The following is a 7,764-nucleotide window of genomic DNA, read 5'->3' as shown; positions in this document are numbered from 1 at the left end:
TCCACTGTCAGACCCAAGGCTCTGCATGCCTCAAAGAGGAGTCCTGGCCACATCGGTACATCTAACCAACACCAGGGATAACCAGATAGCTAAAGGATAGCATAAGTATCCAAGGAGCTAAAGAGATCTGCAACCCTGTAGGTACAACATTATTATAACTAACCAGTACCCCGGAGCTCTTGACTCTAGCTGCATATGTATCAAAAGATGGCCTAGTCGGCCATCACTGGAAAGAGAGGCCCATTGGACAGGCAAACTTTATATGCCCCAGTACAGGGGAATGCCAGGGCCAAAAAATGGGAATTGGTGGGTAGGGGAGGGTGGGGGGAGGGTGGGGGGACTTTTGGGATAGCATTGGAAATGTAATTGAGGAAAATACGTAAAAAAAAAACAAAAAAAAAAACACAATCAACAAGACCCAGCGCAATATGGCACCACCAGAGCCCAGCTATCCTACAACAGAAAAAGTCCTGGATATCCTAACATGGAAGAATCAAAATAAGATGACCTTCATAAGCAAATCTTATGAAGATGATAGAGGTCTTTAAAGAGGAAATTAATGAATCCCTTAAAGAAATACAGGAAAATACAACCAAACAAGTGAAAGACATGCATAAAACTATTCAAGATCTGAAAATGGAAATAAAAGTAATAAAGAAAAAACAAATTGAGAGAATCCTGGAAACGTAAAACCTAGGGAAGACACATAAGCATCACCAGCAGAGTACAAGAGTTGGTAGAAAAAAAACTCAGGCAGAGAAGATACAATGGAAGAAATTAAGATATCAGTGCCAGACAATATTAAATATGAAAAGTTCCTAGCACATACAAGAAATCTGAAACACTATGAATTGACCAAATCTAAGAATAATAGAAGGAGAAGATGGAGAAAATTACCAGGCTTAAAGCCTGGAAAATAGTTTTAATAAAATAACATAAGAAAGCTTCCCAACCTAGAGAAAGAGATGGCTATAAACATACAAGATGTCTAGAAAACACCAAATACAGTGGACCAGAAAAGGAAATCCTCCTGCTCCAGAATAATCAAAACACTAAATATACAGAACAGCGAAAGAATATTAAAAGTTGCAAGGGAAAAAGACCAAGTTAACTATAAAAGCAGACCTATCATAATTACACCCAACTTTTCAACAGAGACTAAATGTCAGATGGGTCTGGAAAGATAGATATCTTACAAACCTAAAGACCACAGACATCAGCCCAGACTACTATAACCAGCAAAACTTTTACACTCCACAGAGAAAAAAACATATTTTACCACAAAACAAATTATTTAAACTATATCTATCCACAAATCCTGCCCTTTTAACCAACACAGATGGAAAAATATATTCTACAATAAAACCAAATTAATTAAACAATATCGACCTATAAATCCTACCAGATATCTATAGAACATTTCACCCAAACACAAAAGAATATACCTTCTTCTCAGCACCTTATAGAACCTTGTCCAAAACTGACCATATACTCAGTCACAAATCAAGCCTCAACAGATACAATTGAAATAACCCCATGTATCTTATCAAACTCCATGGATTGAAGCTGTACTTCAACAACAACAACAACAACACAAAGCCTACTACAAATTCATGAAAACTGAACATCCCTCTACTCAATGACCACTTGGTCAGAGAAGAAAGAAAGAAAGAAAGAAAGAAAGAAAGAAAGAAAGAAAGAAAGAAAGAAAGAAAGAAAGAAAGAAAGAAAGAAAGAAAATAAAGACTTTCTACAAGTCACTGAAAGTGAAGGCACAACACACCTATATTGATGGGACCCGTGCAAGCCATGCTTAAAGGAGACGTCATAGCACTAAGTGCTTTAATAAAGAAATTGGAGAGATCTCATACTAGCAATTTAAAATCAAATCCAACATCTTTGGAACAAAAAGATACAAACACACTCAAGATGAGTAGAGGGAAATGATCAAAGTCAAGTTGGAAATCATCAAAATAGATACAAAGAGAACAATAAAGAATCAATGAAACCAAGAAGTGGCTCTTTGATAAAATCAGCAGTATGCATAAATCGTTTGCTAAACTAACTAAAAGGCAGAGAGACAATACCCAGAAATACTTAATTAATGAAAATAATTAATGAAATCAAAAATAAAAAAGGAGACACAACAACAGACACCAAGAAATCCCAAGAATCGTTAGGTCTTATTTCAAAACCCTGTACTTTACAAAATTGGAAAGTCTAAATAAAATGGTTGTTTTGTTTTGTTTTGTTTTGTTTTGTTTTGTTTTGTTTTTGATGGATTCCACTTACCAAAGTTAAATCAAGATCACACAAATAATTTAAATAGTCTTATAGCCACTAAGGAAATAGAAGCAGTCATCAAAATTCTCCCCACCAATAAAAGCCTAGAGGTAGACAGTTTTAAAGCAAAATTCTGCCAGACTTTTAAAACAGAGCTGATACCAATATTCCTCAAACTATTCCACAAAATAGAAACAGAAATAACATTGCTAAATTCATTCTATGAAACCACAGTCACTCTGATACCTAGCATACACCACAGAGAGAGAGAGAGAGAGAGAGAGAGAGAGAGAGAGAGAGAGAGAGAGAGAGAGAGAGAGAGAGAACAAAAAGAGAATTTCAGACCAATCTCCCTTATGAACATTAATGCAAAATTCAATAAAGTACTAGCAAGAACACATCAAAAATATCCACCATGATAACATAGGCTTTAACCCGTACAGACATGGTTCAACATGGCAAGAGTAAGCTTCCACTCCCACTGTTAGGAATCCCACAAGAACACAAAGCTACACAATCATAACTTATATGCAGAGTACCTAGCTCAGACCCATGCAGTTGCTTCAGTTTCTGTGAACTCATAAGAGTCCTGATTAATTGATTTTGTGGCCATGTCCTACTGATGTTCTTGACCTCTCTGACTCAAAAAAAAAAAAAAAAAAACTTCCTCCCCCTCTTCTTCAGTATCTCCCTAGATCCACCTAACATTTTGATGTATCTGCATCTTCTCACATCAGTTGCTAGATGAAGCCTCTCTAAAAATTTTGCTAGGCTCAAGAATAACTAAATATTATATGAATTTTTTTTTTGCCAGTTGTCTTTGGTTCTATCCTAGGTCTTTGTGCTACTCAGCCTCTGGTTCCTGGCCCTCCAGACTGCCAGGCTGAATTCCTTCTCATGGCATGGGTGTCAAGTTGTACCAGTTATTGCTTGTCCACTTTCACAAGTTCTGAGCCACCTTTATGCCAGCACAGTTTGAAGGCAGAACAGATTGTAGGTGAAAGCTTTTGTGACAGAAGGTAGCTGGTTCAGCCCCTTATCTCCCATTATTAGGAGTCTTCACTGGGGTCATCCTCATAGATCCCAGGGAATGTCAATTGCACTAAGTTCCTACCTTTTCTTCAAAATGCCCCCTCCTATGTCCAGTTGTTTCTCCCAGTACTCTTTCCCTCTATCTCGCCTCAAGTAATCTCTCCTATTCCCAGCTCCACTCCCTCTACCTGAGAAATCTATGCCCCCATAGATGATAGATATGAAAGGGATAAACTTCAAATATAAACCTTGTATCCTGTAACTTCTATATAGCCAGTCACTTTATCTCCCCCTCCCCCCCATTCTATATTTCTTTCATTTCATTTTCTTGTTTAACACATTAACTAGGATTAATTTTCACCCTTTAGAGTAAAAATTTTGTTTTTCATAAGGATTTCAATATAATATATTGAAAGCGAGTGTGGACCTCACATGAAGTCCTAATCCCTTCTTTCTATCAGTGAACGCCATGCTTGTTCTTGGATCTGAGAGAGTCAGAAGAGAGAAAGGGGCATGATTGAAACACTTGATGTGCATCTATGATATTTTCAAAGTATAAATAAAACATTATATGAAGTATAAATAAAACATTATATTAAAATACAGAAAGAGAAAGCAGCCCCTCTGTGTCACCAATTACTTTTACAACAACCAGCACAGAACTGCCAAGTCCATAAACTTTGTTTAGCATCCTACTCTGCCTCTGCTTTCTGGACTTTCTGCATATCGCAAGCTATTGAAAGTCAGATATTTATAATTTCTCAAATTGTTTTACTCTTTGCAGTTTTAGTTAAACCAATTCCTTTAAAAAGTTTCCCTTTCACTTCCAAAGCTAGAGAAGTCCTACTTATCCTTTAAAAAACTCTCATAATATATCCCCAAATACCTGAGATATGGATTCAGTCTTGGAGTTTATCAATTGATAATGGATAAATATGTAGGAGCTATGCAGAGTAAAATGATTTTCTGCAACAACAACAAAAGAATAGAATTCTGTCATTTGTGAGAATGCAGATTGAGCTAGAAGTCACTGTACTGACTGAAATTACCCAGGCACAGAAATAAATTATAGTGCACAGTCTCCCTTATATGTACAAGTTAAAACATTTGTTTTCAGAGATATGGAGACAATAGTGGTTATTGCAGGAATATAAGATAATAGGTAATAAGACTGGAATCTACAGTACAGGAGATGTATGGGACTTAGAACAGTCACACAGTGGACTGGATAGGGATAAAGTCTCAACTGCAAAAAAAGTTTAAATGTTTTTTTTCCAAAACAAAAAGAGAGAGAGAGAGAGAGAGAGAGAGAGAGAGAGAGAGAGAGAGAGAGAGAGAGAGAGAGAGAGAAAGAAAGAAAGAAAGAAAGAAAGAAAGAAAGAAAGAAAGAAAGAAAGAAAGAAGAAAGAAAAAGAGGAAAGAAAGAAAGAAAGACCCAGCCTCCTAGGTCCTTCCTGGAGGTAAGACTTTTTTGATAAGCTGTGAGAGTGAACAAGGGTTTAGCCATTTCCATGATCCCGCAGTGCCCCATCTGTTGCCACAGTCCTTTGTGTTAGTCAAACCAGTTTACACAAGCATGCTGTTCTAAATGTCTCGTACTGTAAGTGTTCCTCCTCAATCTGATTAAGGAGAACTCTAGTGTGAGTTGTGGAATCTCTAGTGTTTGTGGGCAGGATTTTATGAGACTCTATGGCATCCAGAGATGCGTCCTAAAGCTAGAGCAGGGAATTGGGCACATCCAGGACTAAAATAGAATTGAAAGCTGTTAAATCATTAGCTCTGGTACACAAATGTCAGCATAAGTAGCAGTCCCTACTCCTGAAGAGTCAAAAGGTATTTAACTACTTATGGCTTCACTTTCATGATGGCAACTCTGCACACCTTGGAGAAGGTAATACTTTATTGACAGTTATAATTCATAGAAATGTCAAGTCTGCCATTGTGCAGGCCACCCTTTCTGATGGAATTTTAAGAGTGGCAGCAATGTCAGTCAAAATCTCACCAGATTCCAGGACCCTGGAGACAATTCCCAATCTTCTTTCCATTCCTGTCAACCCAGGGTAGAGTTGCTAGGTTACATTAGTCATCAGCCTATGACCAAGGCTCTGACAGATGTCAATCAAGCAATTGAACTGCTAGTCTCTGACAGGTTCTGCTATTTAAAAGAGGCAGGAGTGGGGGGTGGAACCACTAAAGAGCACTTGCAACAAAGGTCTAACATGGGACCTTAACATTTTTCTCAAGTAAACATTAGCCAATGCAAAACCCATAGAAAAACTCTTTACAAAATAAGAAATGGACCTCCCTGGGGAGGACCAAGTCCTCAGTGCCTTAATCTGTATCTAGATAATGGACTGGTATTATTTTAAAGATTAACTGTGACCTCTTGTTTAAAATTTGTATAGCGCTTTAGAAGTCAAACTAAAAAGGGTACCACTAGAGGGGACAAGGAGTCTTAAGCTGGGGAGGGGAGACTTTAGTAGAATTCAAGTGACATGAAAAGAAATTGATGTTACTGGGAAACAGGGAGGAGGCCAGGAGGAGGAGATGGGGCAGGAGAAGTTGGAAATTATCAACAAAAATGAAATACAAATGAAAATGCTATAATAAAACTCATTGTTTTGTATATTGAAACCCAATAAAAATGAAATCAAAGACATTATCTAAATTTCTCCTGATCTTTTCCCCAAAATGAGAAGCAGCTCAAACAGGGTCAGTCAGTAAAATATCACAAAGTAGGGAAGGTCATGTAAATAAATCCTGCTGCCTTCCCCATTTCTTCCCTAGTCAATAAAGGCAGGAGAAATATTTTCTAATTACTTTTCCTCTTCGAAATGCAATATGAAGAGTGCTTTTAAGATTTAGAACCAAAGTAAGCCAATTTTGAAAAAGCTCCCTCAGTCCATCATTTTCTTATCATAAAGTGACCTTACAATGTTATCATAAATAACTGTGCTCTTAATGAGTATAAAGCATATCATAGTGAATATATTAAAGTTGGCTTTAAATTCTGATCAGACACCAGTACAAAAGTCAGAGAACCCTGAGGATCATACTGGATCTCCAGGTGCTATGAGTGTCTAAATCAACAATGCTTTGGGGTAAATTTTAGTAGATTCCTCCAGAGAGAGAGAGAGAGGAGAGAGAGAGAGAGAGAGAGAGAGAGAGAGAGAGAGAGAGAGAGAGAGAGAGAGAAGAAGAAGAAGAAGAAATCAAAAGTGACACATATTTTTTCTAGAAATGTTTGTTTTCTTTTCCACATTTTAATAATAATCAAAAGGATAAATAGAAAAGGGACCTTATAATATGAGAATAATAAAATATAATCAGAATAATAAAATTACTTATTCTTTGTGGATACTTCTTAGAAGGGATCCGAGAAACCCTTCTGAGAAGGAAACTGAGAAACCCTGTTTTTTATACATCCCCTAACATCCTCTAGTACTCCCCTTTCATCTGCCTCTCAACTTCAACTCCACCTTTTATTTTATTTGCTACTAATAACTCTCTGTTGTTGCTAAATGGGAATGGCCCCCATAGGTTCATGGAACATTTGGTGGAAGTGTTTGAGGATTAGGCCATGTTGGAGTCAGATTGCCTTTCCTGCAGATAGTGTTGAAAGCCCCTAACCAGGTTTAATATCATGTTCTCTCTCTACTTGCTGCTTCTAATCAGATGTAGGCTGTTAACTCTTACTACAATGTCATGTCTGCCTGCCTACTTGCCTGCTCCCTTCCCACCATGATGGTCATGGATTCACCCTCTGATACTATAATTAATCTCCCAATTAAATGCTTTTTAAAATAATTTACCTTGGTTATGGTATCTTTTCACAGCAATAGTGAAGTAACTAATATATCCAAGTTCAGTTAAGAATGCCCATATGTACATGGGAATGAGGCCATCCTCTGGATCATGAACAACCCACAAGTTGCCATGTACCCAAGAGTGACTTTCCTTCCTCAGCCAATGAGAAACTAAAATGACATCTCCAATAGCCGTGTGGGCTCTGAAGGTCCCTCTAATATCCATTCTGTAATATGGGCTGGCTTGATCTTCTGCAGACCATGTACAGGAAATCACAGCTGCTGCAGGCTGATTGACACTATAAGCATATCATGCACAGAGGTCAACATTTTACAATTCTCTTCCTGTCCATCAACCCCTCCATTCTTGCTTCCTCCTCTTTTGTGAAGTTTTGAAACATGGATGGTGGAATTTGCTGTAGGTGAACCATCCATGGCTAAACACTCAGAGTTATTTAAACTCAGCATTTTGACCCATTATGAGTCTCTGCCTTAACCACTTAACACAAAAATAACTCTTTCTGGAAAAAGGTGATGGCAGCCTAGATATATTGGTATCTAGAATGGATAGCAACGGAGTGGAACTTGACTTCGTGGCCACTTAACAAAACAACAAGAGTAGATTTCTCCTTAGACCTATGAT

The sequence above is a fragment of the Mus musculus genome, chromosome 14 (assembly GCF_000001635.26).
Source record: "Mus musculus strain C57BL/6J chromosome 14, GRCm38.p6 C57BL/6J".
NCBI classification, from domain to species: Eukaryota; Metazoa; Chordata; class Mammalia; order Rodentia; family Muridae; genus Mus; species Mus musculus.
The sequence above is the reverse complement of the archived record's forward strand: the minus strand, read 5'-3'. Positions refer to the sequence as shown.